Below are 21,232 nucleotides of genomic sequence, written 5' to 3'. Positions count from 1 at the left end.
TTATATAAAACAGGATTGTAAATGTTTAATTAAAACAAAAAAAAAATCTGTCTAATGATGATTGGCATTACATATCCGTATGTCGAAGTATAATTCAATAGTCTCATCGTATTTTATTGCAATGTACAATCATGAAAAGATCAGTGACTTTCATATTGCATTGGAAAAAAAAGTATAGATCATAAAACCCTAACATTTCTCTCTCTCTCGCTCTCTCTCTTTACAAAAATAGCATAAGAGTCAAACACACATTCTTTTCTACGTCAGTTGATCTATTTAAAGAAAATGAATGAAAAAATACCACGCATGCCATATATATGTATTTATATATACACACACACACCACATATATAATAACAGCTTGCAAAAACGAACCGTATTTATTGCAATGTTTCGGTCAAGCAGCCTTCGCCGAGAAAAAAAACCCCGATCTATAATCCTCTTTAGCCCTTCGTTGCCCTTGATGTGTCCCTTGTGCCTCTTGTTTGAACTGTGGCTAGTGGTCCGAGGGCAGCAAAGGTCAGCAAGCAGTCAACCGAAGCCCCCGTGGGACACCGCCATTTAGATTCCAGCATACCAGCACTATCCCCGAAGATGCTCAACGTATGTATGGACCAATACCTGCAAGTGTCTTTCTTTATTATTTCTCTCATAAGCGAGGGCCTTTCATATAAATCAGAGAGGCTTTTGCCTTTAAGAAAGTAAAAACACACAACATTTGGCTGAGCAACTGATGCATTTAGGTAAATTTGTTAATTATAATACTCTGTGCTGTTTTTTATATATTTTATCTGATGGAATAGCAAACTTTTATTACTGCCATAAAAGTAATTAGTTATGGATAGCGAGCATTATTTTTGTATCACCGATGAATGACTAAATTACAGAGGTTAATAAGAGAGAAATGATGTATGAATAAACAGAATGTGCTTAGTTGTATGTGTTATGATATAAGTCTCTGAGGAGACATAAAAAAAAAAGAAAAAAATATATATATATGCGAGTTCCTTCATACATGTGATTTATTTTCACAATTGCACATGTGATAAGTTTCCAGCCCTGCTCACGTGCGGCTGGTCTTTGTGTGGTCATAGTGAAGATCCCATAAAGAAGTGTTTGTCTTTGGGGAGTTGTTGCCACTGGAGGCAGTTGCCGGGCGCAGTGGCTGAAGGCATGTTCCGTCTATAGTATCCCAGAAGGCCACAGGAGCTGACTCCCCATAAGTCACCACTGGAGGGGAAAAACTCATATTGTGTCCTGTGCTTTCTGGCCTGAAAAACAGAGGGAAAAGGGGTTAGTCTGTATTAGTTTTTAAAGTTTGCAAGGGGCGTATTTCAAGTGCGCCAAAGAGGCGATGTGTCGCCATTGTGTAAAACGGCCTCTGCTCACTTTGCTGAAGCCTGCCCATTTGCCAACGATTGCCTCTGTTACCTAGCAACTATTTAATTAAGATGGTACATGCAAGGTGGGGCTACCTCTCTAAATGCAGGATTTTTTGTGCCCCAATAAGAATATTTCATATCACATTTTTTGTCATAACTCAAACTCTCTTTCAATGACCCAAATCCCTTTTATAAAACCCAAAACCACTAATATAAGTAAGCCAGACCTGGCTTTAAATTTATTTAAACGTAGTTATTAAAAGTATAACGCTTAATGAATAACAGAACTGAAATAATTGTTGCACTGCTAAAGCTAAGTATTATATATTAATGAAATACCTATACAATAAAGCAGAAACACTTTATAATACCATTCTGTTAATCAATGTTGTGCAATACAATAAGCACTACATTTATTTGAGTATTTATTAATCATTAATAATTAGGTAAAACGTCATTGTTAGCTAAGGTCTATTTAATACTATATACAGAGACTACTTTTGATTTTGATAATGGATTAGTAAGTGATTAAATTAAGATTAATAAATGATTTTATTAATTTCATTGTTAGTTTATGCGAGCTATGCTAGTCATGGAACCATATTGTATAGTTTATAGTAATTGTGTCATATTAAAGGGTAAAATAACTAAAAAGAAAAAAATAACTAACATGTTAGGCTGTTGTATTTTACAGTCTAATACTAATGTAAAATATAACTGTACATCCAAATTATTCAGCAAAGCTTTGCCACGAAGGGGTATGATTTTAATATGAAAAATAAATTGATTTCATAATTGTAATGTCTTTATATGCAAAATTACTCACAGAGTGTCAGTTTCAACAAATCATACAAGAATACGTTCTGCCACCGGCGTCTTCCTGCCCTAAAAATGTGATGAATGAGAATTTTAGATCAAGCTCCAGGAATGACAGAAACTCGTTTTAACCAACTGCTTTAGATACCTCATCATCTGCCGGAGGTGTGCGATTCATTATTTGTCTGTCAATTTGCAGTGTAGGAAAACACACAGAGCAGTTTTAGGTGGTTTATAGCAGATGGTACAATAACTGTGGATAATATCTGGTCTGCAGTACCACTAAACTAATATTTCCATTTTTCAACTGACACCTGACAGTTAAACCTGGCAAAATTGTATCCACGAAATAGCTTGACAGATGGTTAGTGTAAGCAATCTATGTGAATTACAGACCACTGAATCTGCTTGTAATGTGATCTGTTTGTCCATTTCTGATTTTGTATATTTGACAGATACAATTAACAGCCTTTAAATCAAAGTACTTGACAGGGTCTCAGTCAACATAATGACGACGGTAGTTCTGCCTCCAAATCTGGGCTTTTATATTAACAATGAGCAGGCAGGGAAACACTCGTGAAGCCGATGTGTGATATGTGACTGTGGATTGGTGGGAAAGAGCGCGAGCAGTTGCCGTGATCGGTTCACACTGCCGTGTGTCTGCTCCTCCAGACACATTGCCAATCTTACAATAGTGACAATAATGGCGGCCCATCCTGCCTCGCCACTCCAGACAATAGCAAAGTCCCGGGGCCATATGCTGAGCCTCTTGACACGGGTTCATTTGTAGGATAGTCTGTGGGAAAGCAGGGACGAGGACTACGCCAGACATCAAGGGTCAAGGGGTCGTTCAAAAGAGGTGACGCGGTCAGGATCCTAACAACAGTGCTGAGGGTAACGCCGTGTTATGTAATCAGATTACTTTTTTCAACTAAGTAACGTCAGTTACTCTCTCCTTTTGAAAGCTCTCCCGTCCCCGTGTTGATAGAAAACTGGGAGTGAGATGTTACTTTAGTTATAGAATCAATGTGAACACGCATTCATTTATCTCACTTGAAAAAAAACTAACAAGAAACAGATCGAGTATTCCTCAAAATGAATAAAAACAGTGAAATGCAAGTCTGATGCAAACCTGCAAGAACTGAACATGTTAAATAATACAAATATCGTTTATGTGTTTAATCCCATTTTATTAACCAGTGTCTTTGCTGCTGACTTTCAGTGAAGCAATTTAAGCATAATGAGCAAAAAATAACCTTTTTTTACTGCTGAAGAGTGTTGAACTTTCTTCTGCGTTCTACTGTACATGAATTTACTGAGTGAAACTGTGCTTTTCCAATTGCCCAAAATAGCCCTGCTCAGATTAAAAAAGTAGCGTAACACATTACTTCCCATGAAAAGTAACGCAATTGTAATGCATTACTTTTTAAAAGTAACTTTTTCCAACACTGCCTAACAAACCAGCTGAAAAGGCCAGAGGTCATTTTTAGGTGTGCTGGCTTATTTTCACATCTGAGGTCTTGTTGAACTGTAGTTATTTAAATCATAAAAAAAATGCTTGTTTTTCCTGAAAACGGCATCTCCACGGCGACGTTGCTGCCGATAATTATCGCTGTGCTATTTTAAGAAAAATTAATATAGTTCCCCATCATCTTTCAAGCCAAAATTTGCCACGGCCTAAAACGACTTTCATTATCCCCTGTGCTGATTAGCATGCACGCAATGTAGATTTGATGTACGGCTTTGTACGCACGTATACAATTGCACAAAAGACGGACGGCCTTAGGCTGCTCCTCTGTACCCTTCCCCCACACTTGAGCGTTCCCGCCTCCCTTCTCCTCAATGCTACGCAAATAAGCATCTCGCTCCCGGTACCACGTTAATTAGAGTGTAGATAACTAGCTGCACCCTCCATTCACACTTTTATACCCTTTTATTAGCATGACACTGGTTTGTGGCCTGCTCTGAGACGATCTCTTTGGGCCCCTGATTAAAAAGAGGACCCCTCAGAACACAAATCTCCTGTCCCCTTTCATCCCTGGCCTCATATAACATGGCTCTCTGATCCATGCTGGCACCGCTAACTGTCAAGAGTACCTGTTCGCTTCCTTCTCATCACCTCCGTCCAACCCCGTTTCAGCTTGTGCCTCTCCAAGTGAGAGTAATTGTTGCTTTCACCTGAAAGCAGAGCCGTACAGATTTAACTCTGACGTATGGGTGTCGCCCAGGACAAAAGCAAACAAAAGAAAGCGGGTCAACGGTGGTGTCGAACCAGCCAGCGTCTTTTGTGGGGTCACTTTGTCGCTTGAAAATGTCCTCCTGTCATAATCCACTCTGGTTTGAGAGCATTATTCCTGTCTGGATCTCACCCTCTCCCTCTCTCTCTCTCTCTCTCTCTCTCTTTCGCTGAAGGATCCAGACTCAATTGTGATCCCCCTATGCAAGCTCAGCTCAACAGGGTCTCCTCCTGTCTTGCTCTGATTTCAAGGTAAAACGTCTCATTAGCTCTGGCCCTTGAAAGACGCCCGCTCCATCTCATATTCAGTTATACATTCCCTTTGAATAGCTCGTGAGAGGCAAGAAGGGAGAGAGAGAAAGGAAGGCAGGGGTGAGAGCTGATCCAGCTACCTGAGAGATAGGGAGGGGAAGGCCTGCTGAGGCCTCTGTAATTTCATGCAATCATTACTGCCTTGTGCCACAGACACATTCGACTGTCATTTATGCCTTACTTGAGGATAAAAGCTCTCTAGAAAAAGGAAAGTAGAAAGTGTCTCCACGTTTGTATATTCTTAGCGTGCCGGCCAAATGAAAAGGGCTCCGCATTTGATGGTTAAATTGTTTAAAATACCGCTAAAAGGGATTAAGAAGCACGGTAGATGCTTTTATAATATTACACGTTGATTATTTCATTCATTATGGAGGCATTTAGGGCTATGGTTAAGTGAAGACCTTTTGTACTTATCATTAGCGGTAGTGATGTTAGGAATAGCGGTAATGGTAAGAGTATATTATGTTATGACATTCGTTTCTATAAATCTTCAAAAGCCTTTTCATTTCGGTGAACCTTCAAAAGCTTTTTCAGATTTTTACAGTTGACTGTGACTCCCATAACATTGAATAATAATAATAATAATAATAATAAAATAAAATATGTAAATAACACAACATCAGCAATAAATAAATAAAATAAATGATTACATGAGTATGTAAGGCATTTTTGGGGGGAAATTCTTTTGCAGAAATGCATGTAAATTTAAATCGGGTCAGTCTATACAAATGTAATATAATTATGTCAAAACTTAAATAATGTTTTACTTTTACATGCTAGGAATTGGTAAAGAGCCATTGCTGCTCCCCACAATAAATGCATTAATATTGTTAATAGTAGTAGTACTATTTTCTTTGAAAGAAGTTTGAAAAAAACCAAAAAAACTTTCCTATACTACTTTTTGGTCATGTGCACCACAGCCCCAGACCTGCATGTCATTCTATTCTGAAAAGAAAGTACATGGGAATGATTTTGTGTTAAAATGTTTTACCCGAAAAATTCCATAAAATTTCTCAATAATGTTTTTACAATAGGCAGGTAGATTTGAGACCCTTTCCAAGTTCAATCCTTAAGGCACCAGAGCATGACTGGAAGCTACTTTGATGTGGCCCTTTGCCGTAGTGACTAATGATCAAGCCAGTCCTCACATCTCCGAATAAGCTCTCGCTGTAGAAAGCTGACAAGGGCTATCAGAGCCAAAGTAAGAATACAGCAAAATCTACAGAGAACTCTAGAAAACAGAATAGCTCCTTTATCCCCCAAACTCAGATTAGAGCATGCTCAACAGCATTGCCATGAAAACCAGAGGCTTTTAAAGAACCGTAGCTGCTGATTCCTCTTCTCAGTTCCAGAATGGCACGGTAAATGACAGGAAAACACCTCAGCTAGCTCTTCTTCTTTTGACTCCTTGATTTGATTCATCCCACTGTAAGATCTCCTCTCATACCTGAAGCATCTAAGAGACTGATTTTCTTAAGTGCAGTGTGTGAGTGAGTGTGTGCGCGTACACTACCTTTCAAACATTTGGGTTTTTTATGTTTTTGAAAAAAAAAAGTCTCATTTATTGCACAATAAATGCATCTTTTTTTTTGACAATTTTGTGAAAATTGTGATATATTTATATACTTTTATTTGAAAATTTTACTTTTATTTTATGTATCTTGTAAACAAATTAATTAATATTACAAAAAACACAAAGATAAATCTGGTGTTCATGACACCATTAAGAACATTTGTTGAATTTGTTTCTGGCCAGACAAAGCCACACAAATATATATTCAATACATTTTGCTCTACCCCCGCATTTGCGTCTTGGCTGGCAGAAGAGTTAACATGACAACCACGCTGACTCACAAAATCTGATATTTCCTGACATAGAGAAAGATTTAGTAACAAAACAGATAAAGACAAGACTTAATCTTACACGCCAGTCTGAGATCAGTGCACTTTTACAGCGCCGTTACCTGTAAGTCAAGGGTAAATCTAAACAAGGCCTTTAATGCCCTTTTAGGGGTGAGCGAAATCAAAGCTGAGCAAAAGAAAGCGCAGAGACCCAGAAGCAAGCTCTTTCCACCGCAGGTATCACTTCTTGCCTTGCGGCACACCACGGGGGCTAAAATGTTCTGCCCAACCGTACGTGGAATCTGAGCAAGCAAAAGGTGTACCGTGGATTAGCTGCCCGCGCCGTAGCCGTGGGCAACCTCTGAGATTCACACGAGGCTGCTTTCACGCCTGTGTTTTCCCTCGTACGCAGCGCAGAAGGGAGTAGCAGCGGAGGAGATGGCCTTCAAAAGTGGACTGTATCAGCAGAATCCAGTCCCACTGAATGATTTCTCACAGCTTTGTTCCTATGGAAACTTGTATGCTCTCCAAGCAGGCCTGTGAACAACTGAACCGACTTTCTTTTGATTAAAGTACAAATACGCTGAAAGAGTTTTCACTTGTCTCCTAACTGATACCAATATATTGAATTACCAGTGTTACAATCCCAGATGTGAGGTCTGAGATACGGAAATTCAATATTTTTGCCACCCTTAATTAGCTTCAAATGACAGTTGCTGCATCCTCACTGCTCTCTCTCTCTCTCTTTCTGACACACACACATACACACACGTACACACACACTCATAAATACTGTGATTCCCTGCCGAGTGCCTGAGGAGATGAAAGCCATTGCAGCTGCACCCACCTCAGTGTTGTGCAGTGCCTCTCAGGAGGGGCTCCCAGCGTGACACAAAGCAATAGCGCAACCCACACACACACACTTATACACAGATTCAACTCATAAACATCATGTAGATAACCCCTCAGGACATCTAAACAAATACATATCTCACAGGTCACCAATTAAATGTATAGCTATATATCTGTAGGACTAAACGGAGGCAATACACAGTCAAGGTTTAGATCTTTTACTGCACCCAAGACTGCTATCATATATTTATGGAGAGCTGATTATATATAATATGGGTTATGTAATCAGATTCCAAAAATGAAATGCTTGTAATTTGATTTTTACATTTTACAATACTTGTAATCAGACTACAGGTACTGTTTATGGATTACGTTACATATTATTTACACAATAGCAGTGTTTATTCAGGATAAATGTTCCTTTTCATCTTTGACATTTTCCTTTCTAAAATAGCCTGCTGTTTATATACAGTCAGTCTTCCATTTTCGTGGACTTTCTTGCAGACATCGGCCATTAGTCAGGTATTTGACCACTGGATTTACCAAAATCTCGCAAACACATCCAAGTACACAAATTCACCAACCTTTTTCACCAATCTGATGCTATTTCACTTAATGTATTTTTATTTGAAGTGCCGCTGATATTTTAAAATGTATGTTTTAAGAATAAAGTCTCACATTAGTTTGGGAAAAGAAAAATTTAGCAGAGAGGACTGTTCTGTCAGTCGCTTGTCGATTGATTTGTGGGATGTGGAGGCAAAAGAACATGATATTTTCATTAAAAATTACAAGGTCAGTTAATAAAAGAAAGAAAGAAACATGAGTCATTCATAATAAGAAAAAATGCATGTAGAAAACTGATGTGATGAATAGGCAATTATGTTTTGTATGTCGTGTATTAGTATTATAGATCTATGATTAGCCGTTTTTAATCTATGCAAACAGCAATTTGAACCTATAGCCTTGTGGCACTAGATTGTGTTGATCTTTAAATCACTGTCACTAACGCTATCTTTTGTGTCTTTTTTTAATCCAGTGGACAGTCTCTGCACTTGAGTAATAACATTTAAACTTTTGTCTTGGCAACTCGGTGCCCTTCAGTACTTTGGCTTTGTTCATTCTTCTAAACAATCCCTTTAAGGATTGTACCAGCAGGGCCAACAGTGAACGCCCCGGTAATGGTGTGAGAACCTTGGCCGTCTGGATGAATATTTACTCTGTCATCATGGCAGGGTGATGCAGATAAATCTGCCTCCTTTAGCTACCCATGCTAAAGATGGAACGGAGAATGGAAAGGGGAGGAGGACGTGACTGAGAAAATGGCTGACAGTGAAGGAATCAATTACTGGACAGAGACAGCTGTGATGCACACTGTGAACTCAAGCAGACGAGCAAAACAATGCATAAAAGAATAAATTTATACAAGAGTTATATATATACTGTGTGAATATAAAAGAAGTCGTTTGGCCGGGAATGTGAAACAAACAACCAATAAGTGTTAAACTGTTAATAAAGTAACCAATGTAGAATTATTTCGCTGTTTTGTGAGATTAACAGGTGAAGTTAATATTCATATTAATTGATTCTTTTGTTTATCTGACCAGACAGGTTCACAATTTTTTGTATTGTTCCAGAAGCTTCCAGTAGTTTAATGTGAATGCCACTGTCCCCTCATTATTGGCTGTTCAAAGCACATGGGCCAATCCTAGCCAACCATGCAGTAATGACATCACCGCTGCAGTGATCTCATCTTGCTTCTCCAACAGTTTTACCCTACTTTCCCAACAGGCCATGCTTTTTCTACCTTTGTGCTTTTTATCTCTCAGTACCTTTCATACACAAGCACAGTCAAAGAGACACCCCTCCTCAGTGCACTGATTACAGACCCTGAAGGCCTTTAAAGGGGCAGCAAGCTGGAAAATAACCACATGCTGTCCTGGGCAACTCCACCACTCCTAGTTACGCAGTTTCCAAGGGAGCCATTCAAGAACTTAAGCAGCAAGGCAGGCTCACACCCCAGGTCTGTCCTCCACCCAGCACCAACACTCACTGGGTCAAACCTCTTTTTGAGAGACAATAGGCAACATGGGAAAAATGACTAGAGGATGCCAGAAATGAAGTCGGGCAGTGACCCCTAGAAAGAGTCCCAAGAGACCCCTTTTTACTTTGTCAAAAGATATTTATTTAAACATATTCATATAGTTAATAAAGATCTGATTTTTCAGAACTTATCAAGATAAATCAGGTGTTTAAACAAACTAACTGTGTCTTCTCCTTCAGATATTTCAAATAGTTAATAGAATAAAATACAGATTTCTCCCTAATTAAACACAGCTTGTTAAAAGCCAAGCACCGTCAGCCGTTTTTTATGATGGCTATTTATTATACTGATCATGAACTGAACTCTTGTCCCTGTAAAAGGTCCTGGTCATTTAACCTTTGACCTATGTGATGTCAACAATTCTACTTGCCCTGCCCTCCATATGATCCTAGGTCAATAGATAGACTAAAATGGCTCATTCTGGGTCGAAAGGGAGGGGCTTTGAAAATGAGGGGCTTGACCAGTTCATCATCGACCACTTTAGTGGTCACTACCAATATGACCTTTAGCCAGAGATCTTGTCAATGGCACAGACTCCCTGTGGGAAGGACATGACCTGGCATTTGGGTGAACTTGGGTGGACTTAAGTAAAAAAATACCACAGAGGAAACTCCACTCACATATTGATACTTTATAAATCATTATATGAGCTGAATACAGTCTCACACACACCACTGTGTAGTTTCATTTTTAAATTGCATACTACATTTCCAAGGTTAAAATATACTCTTGAATTTTAGCATTTTGGTTAAAAGAAAATCAACAATAAAACCATCTATAGTGTCACACGCCATACGCACTTATACTTCTCATTTTGCTGAGTTCAACGTGATCCTAGGTCAACATATTTAGTCTTGACCATATCTCTACATCTAACCTAACCTTAGCCATGAGTAATGCCTAAAATCTGAGAAAATTATAGATGAATGACACTGTTTTACAAGCAACAAACACTGATTTTAAGTCTAAACCTCACAAAAACTATAAAAATTCTTCAAATCTGATTTGCTAATCACAATGTTGTTCCATGATCAACAAAGATGTTGACCCTGAAACACGTAGAACTCCCAACAGGCATGATTCAGTGACCATCTCATTAGTAAAACATCACTAACACGTGGTCACCAGGGTCATGTCGCAAGAACATACACAATTTGTTTGTGGTCAGCTCTCAGAACAGACAATAGGCCTTGTGCTTCCTAAAACCCCATGAGGGCCTTCTATCTAGGAGCTTGTTTGAGCTTAAACACAGGCCTGGTCAAAAATGGGAAGGGTCACAGCCCTTAACAACCTTAACCTACGACCTTTTCCCAAAGGACCTGCCCCAGTGGCCAAAGAACATGGTCATAGAAGGTTGATTGAGATGTAGAATATTTGATGATGAACTAGAAAAGAATGGTAGCATTTTTTTTCATGTAGAGTATTCAATTATGGATTCAAACCTTTTAAAATCATTTTTAGCAATGCTCTTAGTTTACCCCAGTTTGGCATAAAATTATTCAGAGCTTCAGAAATTATAGTTTAGATCATTCTCATGAAGGGCAAGCAATCTTCAAGGTGAGGTTCATGGTGCATGAAGAGGATAAAGCATGTTAATTAGACATTTGACTTTATTGGAATGCATCTTATTAATGATGACCTAATAAACAAAGTCTGTACACCTCAGAACTCATGAAAGATATTCTGCCCGGCTCAAGGATAATGGTAAAAGCTGCATGTTGTCAGTCTTATGAAGGTGGGTCACATTATTTCAAAACAAGATTTCTGGCCTAATAGCTGACACAGAACTTATGATGTGTGATATTAAAATGAATTGTGGACTATTAAATTACAGTGTGGAACGGTCACAAACATTGTGGAGAGAGACCTGAATTGCTGTCTGAAGCTGTTCTGAAGCTGTCCAGAAAAGGCCATCTCAAAGTAAAAGATGTTAAAATAGCCTTTGTTCCAGACATGGCACACTTGATCGGCCCTCCAGGTCTACTCCAACATAACAATATTCTCAGTAAGACTGATGGACTTTTGCCCCGACCTGAGATTTTGGGCCTCTCTATTGAATAAGTAGAGCTGCAGGGGCAGTTGACGCTGGCGCCTGGGCCTCTGAATAATCCCGTGCATATCCCCACAGCCCCTTTTCACACTATACCCCAGCTCTTTCCCCTTCCCTGGATTCCTCCCACTGTCCTCCCAACCCTGACTGTGCACCGGCAGGTAAGGACTCCGATCAGCCCGCCACTCACACTCCAGGGTGACGGATTAGAACACGTCCACCCGCCGCCCGCTTTCATCCTTTGCCAGTGCTCAGCTAGGGGGCTCGTCCGGAATAGGAGCGCTTTCTCCTCCGGCCCCTCCCCCCTTCTCGTCTTACCTCGAGGAGGTGGCTTGGGGTGTGGGGCGGGAGACAAACCAAGTGGCATGAAAAGGAGGGTAATGGGGGAGGGGCGCCAAGAAAAGCTGGGGAGAAAAAGAACGAACATTGTCCTTTTCAAATGGATGGGAAACGATTCAGTGGGATTTGCTGGCAATTATACGGTGCAGGGCTAATCAATTCAGACTATTCTGGCCGTGGAGTGGACTGATCCGATAGAACAAAAGGTCGGTCAGCAGGAGAGGTACCTGAGAAATGGGTCCGCTCGGTGTAAGTAGCATGGGGCAACACCTCCCCCTCCCGAACAGCACCAGAGCATATGGACTGGCTATGAACTTATTAGCCAGCGGATTAAGGGGTAAAAGCAAGGGCTCGGGGGGACACCGCAAGCCCCTTTCACATCGGCACTCAGGGGTCTTGCCACTAATAAGAAGATGATGATACCATTAAAAAGACCTAAAAAATATTCCTGCTGAAAGCACACATACTTTAAGAGGGATGGTGCTTTATCATGTGCCATCCGTACTCAACACACAACCCACAAATCCTTATCTTGCTAATAAGAGGGATCAGATTGCCCAGTATATTCATGAGCAGATCCCTCACACAAGGAGTTTCTACTTGGGACTTTGATGTGATGAGGCGGGTGACAGGTGATCCTTGGCCCTTTCATGCCTGTCAGCAAGGCTCCATGCCCTCAACAACCTCTCATCACCTAGAGACAGTCAGCAACCTGCTTCAATGGGCTTGAGGGACCTGAAGAGGCTCAATCTGGTGCCTACACAAGATGAGGCTCTATCTGCCACACTTGGTCCCAGCACAGGGTGAGTATTGTCATCATTTCAGCATGAAGGGGATACCACGAACTAAAGACCCTGTAGTATGCATGCAACTGGAGTAAAAGCCATGGAAAATTGATCCAAAAGACATCTGGAGGTGGACAAAGCTATGACGCTTCATATTATTGTCCATCTTTTTATGTTCTATGTGGTGCCTTCTCACTCTTATGTCTCCCTTTCTTTCTCTCTTGACCTTTCTTTAATCGAACATAAAAAGCAAGAGGATTTTGAGCTTTATAGTGGAGCATTTTACATTGTGTGGCTATTTGCTTTCCACCCCCATCTTTCTTTTTTTCCCATGGAGGTCAACTTCCTTAAGGATTCTTTACAGAAGAGCTGAGAGGTTGCTCTTTAATGAGGAGGGATCTCAACAGGGCTTCGAAAGCCTCAGTCATTCTCATCTACTTGTCACATGATGCTGGGGTTATCAACTTCAGAGGCCTGCATCTTCACTGGCATCTCTCGAAACTTCAAGGGGAATCAGAGAGTATACCTCTCTCGCTCGTAAACATAAAGACAATATGCTTCCTCCACTTCCCTTCCCACATATACACAGGATGAAAACAGATGATGGCCTTGCTGTCTCAAATTGAAATAAAAGTCCTCTGTATGATCAGTGATGTCATTTCATTGCATTTTTTTTGCTCACAAGTTTCTGCACATTGCAGTCTTTCTATAGAATCACATCAAAGGCCTTTCTTTGACAAAAGAGCCATGGGTAGTACAGAGCTCTATGGTATGTCTCAGCATAATTGAAAGGCTCCATTGACTGGTGAATTCATGAACTAACTGTTAACAGCTAAGCCCACTATAGCCTGTTATTATAATGAAGACAGATAAAACGCATAAGTCGGTCCGAAGCTTTTGTGACTACACCTTTGACATATAGCTAATGTATCTATAATTCTTAAAAAAACATGCCTAGCTGGCACAGAGCCACATCCATTTTAATGTGGCTATATTAACTTAGCTAAATCAATTAGATCCTATCCTCTGTCTACAAGCATTTAGCTCGACTCATCAGTAATGACATGGACAAACTGCATTTAGTTTATCTAAAGCCACTGCAGTCATACTGAGTGCTAATGTACAGTGACCCGTGTCCGGTAAGGTCACAGATGTTTGGGTATGTGACCGTGTTCTGCTGCGGAGGGTTTGGGGGCTACTGGAAGAAAAAAAAGTTGTTGACACCCCGACACGCTCACACCGTGACGGACACACAGAGAACTTCTGCCTTCCCCCCTTCTTCTTCCTGGTGCTGTCAGCCTGGGTCAGTCGGCTGTCAATGTGGCTATGTTTGTGTGAAGTGCCGTGGCATCACGCCTGCCTGTCAGTGTGTGATAGCACGCCTGGAGGTGACCACAGGGTTGTGGGTGTGCCAACCTCACCCCTCACCCCTCACCCCTCTGGTAGTAACTGACATTGCCCATCCATTCTTCACCATTGGTTTGTCAGTCAGATCATCACTTAGAAAAATGAGAGAGATATTGGTAAATTATGCAGAACTGCTGTCTGTAACTACATATGAAATTTACTTTATTATATCAATTAAAGAGTGAAATTCATATTGTATCGCACATATTACAATTTTTAAACTGTAGTTTAGGAGAAAAGATTTTTCTTTTGTTGACAATTCTTCATGATGTAATCACCGTAAAGTGGTTTCCAAACCCATATGACCATTAAGAAGCTGTTCTTAGGTATAAAACAGAGGGGACCATGGCTGAAATTAAATTTAAAATAAATAAACAATATTCTGAAACATATGGCAAGCTTCTGAAACTAAAATGTACTTATTTAATTGTAAATTGAATATTCTGGCCCCTGACACAGATATTGAATCTCATTTGAGCTTGTTTTTTAAATATGGTGAGTCATAATCAGCCATGTGATGCCCGAGAATTACTGTTTTTGGCATCGCTTGCACAAAAACCTGTGTAACACATTTTTCAAGCTCCATATTTGAAAATGAATGCAATATTTGAATATGCCAATGAGATTTGAGAGCTACAGAGGAGAAGAGGAATTTCAGAGAATAATGATACAGATGTTGGTCTCCAACACACAAAGCTATTTAATGTGTGGCCTCACAAGGACTTGTCTCTTTTTGTTAATAGCCTACTATTACCATAATTGTTTTAGACAGAATTAAGATTAAGGAGAAATGAAATGTAAAAAAACTGGATTTTTGCTACTGCATGCTATTATTGCCTTGAACTGTTTATATATATATATATATATATATATATATATATATATATATATATATATATATATATATATATATATATATATATATATATAAAATATTTGACATTAGGTGTATTGATTATTAATTGCATGAATACCCTGAATGGTTATTAATAAATTTACATTTTAATTGAATGGAGCATATAGTATTGATATTGTTTCGATTTATTTTCTTTTTTCACATTAAAGGTCACTTGGCGATATCAGTAAGTGCTAAGCTGTAAATGTTTCATCTTTTTTTCAGTTCCAAAACAACATTACATTGCTATAAATTTCAAAGGCATTGCTTTAACTTCATTGTAGTCACTGAGGTTATTCGTAATTAAACATTTATTACACAAAGCGGTATACAGTAGGCTCATTTACAAAAACCATAAATGCCCATTTTTAATGGAAGTAGACTATGTACTGTATACACAGTTTTATAAAGCCATAAACAGCGTAATAAAACGTATATTGGTAAAAACGGATTATAATCGAGAGAGAGATGATGGCAGAGTCAACAGTTAGAGTCCTGATCAAAGCATCAATGTGTATAATTGTCACGGATGCAGGATGCATGGCATCTACATATAGGCTACTCAAGCCTCTTTACTTTTGCTCCCCTCTCTTGCACGCAGTCAATTACGGGTTCCCATGTCACTCACCGACACCAAACACTGCATGGAGGATGAGGCGAAAAATTCTTATTTGAAGTTTAGCTCTCATTTGAATGACAAAAAGGAGGCCTGCTAACACGCCGATAATAGAATCAATTTGCACACGTTTACAGGCAGCAGAAATTAAAAGTGACGGAAAATGAAAGTCTCGGAAACAAATGAAACCGCAATTCCCGACAAACCACTAATTCAAAAAAAAAAAAAAAAAAAGGTCTGATGACAAACAAGGGGGCGAACACTTATGTCATTTTGCCGTGTGCTGCTCGCACTGTTAATGCAACAAATAAGAAAGGCAAAAAAGAAGCATGCGCCGAATTAAAATCTGCTAACAAACAGGCAGACGAGTAGCCTACGGGCGGGGGGGAAAGTTTTTATTTTTAAAATCTCTGAATTAATCAGCACGTAAACTATTACATTACAGAATACAAAAGACGTCTTTTTCTTTGCTTTCTGTCTCTCTCTCTCTTTCTCTTTCTCTCGTCACACGCTCACTACACACAAGAAACAAAAGCTAATTGAAGCGCGCCGTTAAAAGGGTTTGAAATTTTAAGAGGGGCTCATACGGCTTTTGTTGATTTAGGTTTTGCACCATCTATCAATGGGTTCATAGGAAGAGGTTTAATCAGGTAGGAAACCCGGACAGAAAGAGGTGGGACGGGGTATTGTGTTGGTGTGAAAGCAGAACCAAAAAGGGGCGTCTTTTCACGTTTCTTTACTTTCACCTGCTGGGATCCATTTGGTCTCTTTCAGGAAGAAAAAGGGGCGAATGCAATGAATAAAGAAAGACAGACGAGTAGCCCATAAAGGCCAATAGCTTAATCAACAGCTACTTGTAATCACCACAGTACTAAACTCGACAGCCGAGCTTACTCCAACTCTCTCGCGTAGTCGGAAACACATAATCAAGCGAGGAAAAATGCTATTGCTTTAAAGTGCGTTGCGTTCAAGATGTTGCAAAGCACAGGGAGAGCATTTAGAAATGTTACAAAAATCACTCACACGGGCAATTTTTCCAATTACAGTCGCCAGTTAAACAACGAGGTCGTTGCGCCATCTAGGGGTGGTAGTGGGAAGCGTCCGCAGCTTCTTAAGCGTTCAGTACACTTAGTTTTTTTGCACGTTACTTTTTAAACAATTGTAACTATATCAACGGACAGCAAAAGCAAAAAATGTAATATAATAATAAACAAAAATTAAATAAATAAATAAACAGAATAAAGGATGTGAAAGTAGTTTCCAGCGGCAAAGAAACGGCACTGTTTTATGGGATTATGAATGTCTTACTATTAGTTTTTCAGTATAGTCTATTACAAAAATTATTTCGAAACTAATGACCACAAGGGCGCCATCTGCAGTCTAATTAAAGTCAAATCCACACATTTCATGCACACGCTGCTCAAATATTATTATGTAAGCAACATTTTACATGACAAAAACCTGGATAATACGATGCTGTATAAATTACAAATTTTCAAATCAAATTAAACTGTTGTGGGTGAAAAATATTTCAGATATCTGTCATTTCGAGGTTAAGATTAAAACGCAATGGCAAAAATATTTTGGAGTTTGACTACATATAGCCCATAATCCCAAATGTTCAATTTGTTTTTTGTTTCCCCGACGCCTTTTATAATAATTTACTGTGCAGTAATGCTTTTGGGCCGTTTCCCCTCAGAAACAACTTTCAGCGATTTGTGTATAAAAAAATACATTTTCAATGGCATTTTTTCTCATCTCTCAGTGTCAGTACACCCTTCTTGCCCTAGGATGACCACACTGTCATTTCAGCACTCTCAAGGCTATCCGGAAAATAAAATTTTCACATGTGAAAGCTACATAAATAACACATTTAATGCTCTGTATCCCTGACCATAAGAAACCCATTTCAAAACATACCACGGGCAACATACAGACACACTCTCACAACACACACACACACGGCAGGGTCAGAAACCCAGAACATTGTGAAGACAGGTCATACATTACTCAGCCAGGTTTGTACATGCATCTATTCCTTGAGAGCGCACCGGCTATTTGGAGAGCTACGGACATGGCACTTTGATAAAAGGGTCATTCTGCAGGCTTTGCGGGGGCTGTGTACTGTGAAGGATTGGATTTTCACATGAATGCTTGCACTCTCAGGCTGCCCGTCCTCTTCTTCGTCCACACTAAGATAGCCTTTGAATGGCAGATCTCAATTTCTGATTGCTGTCTGATTATCTATTCACCTCCAGCTATATTGACAGGGCACACTGCTATTGAGAAGTGTGTCAGAACGAAAGTTGGCTGAATTCAGGGCGTCCAGGACTGTCCACTTAGCCTATATTTTCTTATTCACTGCAGTAGCGAAAAAAAAAAACACTGCTCATGAAAGGCTATGTAATAAATTAAGCACTTAAAAGCATAGTACACCTAAACAAACGAAAACGAAAAGCCATCATTTATTTTGCCCACTTTCTTTCATAGGAGGAAGACAAAGTATATTTTGAATTAGTGTGCATGCTTCACAGGAATAAGAAGGAGGTTTGGAACGACGTAAGGGTGAGTAAACGACAAAACTTTCAGTTTTTATTGACCGTTAGTTCCAGCCTCCCAGAAACTCAGGGATACAATTCAGATTCTGCTGCAAAGACAATAGTGTGGTTATTTAGCTCAAGTCAGTTCAGTGTCGGTTTAGTTCACTGTGAAGTAAATCAGCTGTAAGCAGTTCTACAAAAAGCAGCAATGCCGTTATTTATCTCAAGTTCGGCGTTGAATGGTGTTTTCTTTTAAAAGAACGAAACTAGTGTAACCGGTTTTGAAACTAAAACTTTAAGTCGGGCATTGCAGCGTGGTATTGTACAGCTGGAAAAGCCCTGAAAACAAGAGGCAAATAGGATGCAATATTAAGCTGAGGAATCTAGACAGAGCCCAATTAGAGAGAGATGGTTAGCGTGTGTGTGTGTGTGTGTGTGTGTGTGTGTGTGGAGGGGGTGGAACTGATGGGGGAAGGGTGCCCAGTGCCAACCTGAGACATTTTGATCTCCACACTTGGATTCACAGGCATACATTACTCCGCTGGCAGACTAATACGCTTCCACACACACGCATAAACACACACAATTGGTCATTGCAGGCAACATGATCTGGGTGGCAACACAGTCAACACCGTGCATGGCGTTATGACGCCATCCTGTCTAGTGCAATCGCCTTTGTCGCAATGAGGACCACAAGCCAATAGCATCCTGCTATTTTCCAAAACACGTTATGGGAATATTCGTCGAGTTTCTGACAAATGCATTTTCAAAATAGTTTGGTTTTGTCAATATAACGCTTCCAATGAGTCGAAGGGTACGTCTGACATAAATCGTCAGCGTTTTTTTCAACCTGAAATTGTAAGTAAGCTATGAATATATTACATCCCTTGATCATGGCACAGTGCCAGCCAGTCTGCAAGCAGAATAGAGATTTGATGAGGTCATGTGATTTAGTAGCTGTTTGCTTCATGGAGAGAGCTGCACTTGTCCATATTGTAGCAGCTAATATCACAACAGCCCTCCGTCGGTGTCCATGGCAACGGGCGACAGAAAATGAAAGGAGGAAATTAAATCATGCTGTCATGGGGGTGCATGCATTAATTTTGCATAAAGAGTGGATGATATGTGAACGCCCGGGCTTGCCTTTGTTCATTGCCAGTGCCTGGTACACATCCAAATATGACAAAGCCCAAACCAAAAACTTGGGATTTAAAAGCAGTTCAAAGGAGAAATAAATAATAAATATTAATCACTGTCAGCATAAATGTAAATCTGAGCGTTGGAAATAGGGATCTTTCACTTCAGAGGAATTTTTTACATTTAAAGACTATGGATGTACAATATAAAAAGACATTGATGTCTTTACTATTTTGTCCAAATAAAAAAATGTCTCAAATGTGAATTTGTGCATCACTTCTATGCAAAAATGCATGGTACATAATGATTTTTTTTTTTTAAATAACTAGAAATTATAAATTATGTTTAATATATACAATACAAATTCTAATAAATTGCCTAAAAATAAAAAAAAAACTTCTAAAGAGTAATAGTTATGCACAACATTTTACAAAAAGAGGTCCAAAATATTGCACTAGGTGAAGTGCTACTAGGTACAAATTTACATAAATCAAAAATACATATTATCTTCCAGCATATTGCACTGCGTTTTGGTTCTCTATTTGAGTCTGTACTGGTGTTCAGTTGATAAAGGCCACAACAGAACGTCTCAACGGTGGTTCTCGTAACCGATCCGTACTACTTTTGTCTATAGACAATCATTTTGATGGATAACATGGACTGATAACATCATGCAGGTGAATTTCTCTGGAAGAAGGGCTCTGTGTCGCGGTGCTCACAGTTCAGAGCATAGTGCAATACAGAAATAAAGGGTCAGTGCTACAATATTGCCCCTTCAAGAAGAACCGAGCCGAGACGTTCACTTTCAATACGTGCATAAAACATACTTCAGCCTGAATACTACATAACAAGTGTATTATTTGCTCAGACCTTGACAAGGAGCCTCGGCACAATAATCTCAGACTTTTTGCCTTGCGTATCCGGGCGCCGAGGGACACAGTGACAGCTGTTCATCACAGCACCGGTAATACAAGACAGTTTCTCTCTCTCCACACCGTCAATTTACCGAGCTTGGACATTGATTTATTCATAACCATCAGTATGCATCATTTGTCCAAATTACAGAGAGGAAATATTGACAGAAGATAAATAAAGATAAGCTGAAGCACTGCGGACAGTGTCAGACACAGCTGATTTCTGTCCGACCCGTTTTAAACAACATCAGCTGGTAACTAAAGTCATCTGGCAGAACGTATTCGCAATTTAAAGGATAAAAGCACCGACACCTTCCTCATCTCCACCTGCGTTAAATACCAATACAGACAAAATGTCAAACTGTAAAATTTCTTGGCAACCCAAAGCCCGCGTTTCCAGACCGAAGGCAAGCTGCTGCATGACAAACAGATCATGCAAATGACCTCTGATGGATTCAGAAGTGGGAATCTTAGTCTATCTGCCCATACCTGCGCCACATGGAAATGAGATTTTAATTCGACCAGACCTCCTGATAACGACAAAACACCGAACAAGGGTCTCAGAAGCTGCCATCAAAAGAAACATTTATATATTAGGCATCATCTCATGAATCCATCACTTCACCATTTTTTTTTGCATCTTCAGCTGCCTATAAGGCAGAGCTTGGATCTCATCAATAATGCAACAAAACATCATGTTTATGCAATTCACACAATGACAGAGCACCAGTACATGATAGTGATTGTAGCCACATACAAGCATACCCACCCAAAAGCATGGAGAAAAAAAAAAAGACAGTTATTTAGGTTAAAACACACATATTATACCTCAACAACAGCAGGAGACTAGAGAGTGTAAAAAAAGGCAACACATACTCACCTTTTGATTCTGTTTTATGCAGGTTCTTATCGCTTCATGGTAGCACAGCACACAGGAAAAATAACTGTAGTGCCATGGTGATATGCAAATTAATGGATCGCGCTGAATACAAGGACATTTATTATTCA

The 21,232-nt window shown here is 39.6% G+C and overlaps 1 long non-coding RNA gene across 1 annotated transcript; it reads right to left on the bottom strand.

The window, feature by feature from the left end:
• Positions 1-82: 82 nt before the first annotated feature.
• On the bottom strand, positions 83-21,211 carry LOC122345748. The gene is made up of 2 exons (XR_006251028.1): positions 21,105-21,211; positions 83-1,271 (listed from the first exon to the last, which is right to left on the bottom strand). It is a non-coding gene; the product is annotated as an uncharacterized LOC122345748 (long non-coding RNA).
• Between the last annotated feature and the right edge of the window lie 21 nt (positions 21,212-21,232).

This window comes from Puntigrus tetrazona, chromosome 5 (assembly GCF_018831695.1).
Source record: "Puntigrus tetrazona isolate hp1 chromosome 5, ASM1883169v1, whole genome shotgun sequence".
Taxonomy (NCBI): Eukaryota; Metazoa; Chordata; class Actinopteri; order Cypriniformes; family Cyprinidae; genus Puntigrus; species Puntigrus tetrazona.
Note: the sequence above shows the minus strand (reverse complement) of the source record. Positions and strands in the feature narration are given on the sequence as shown.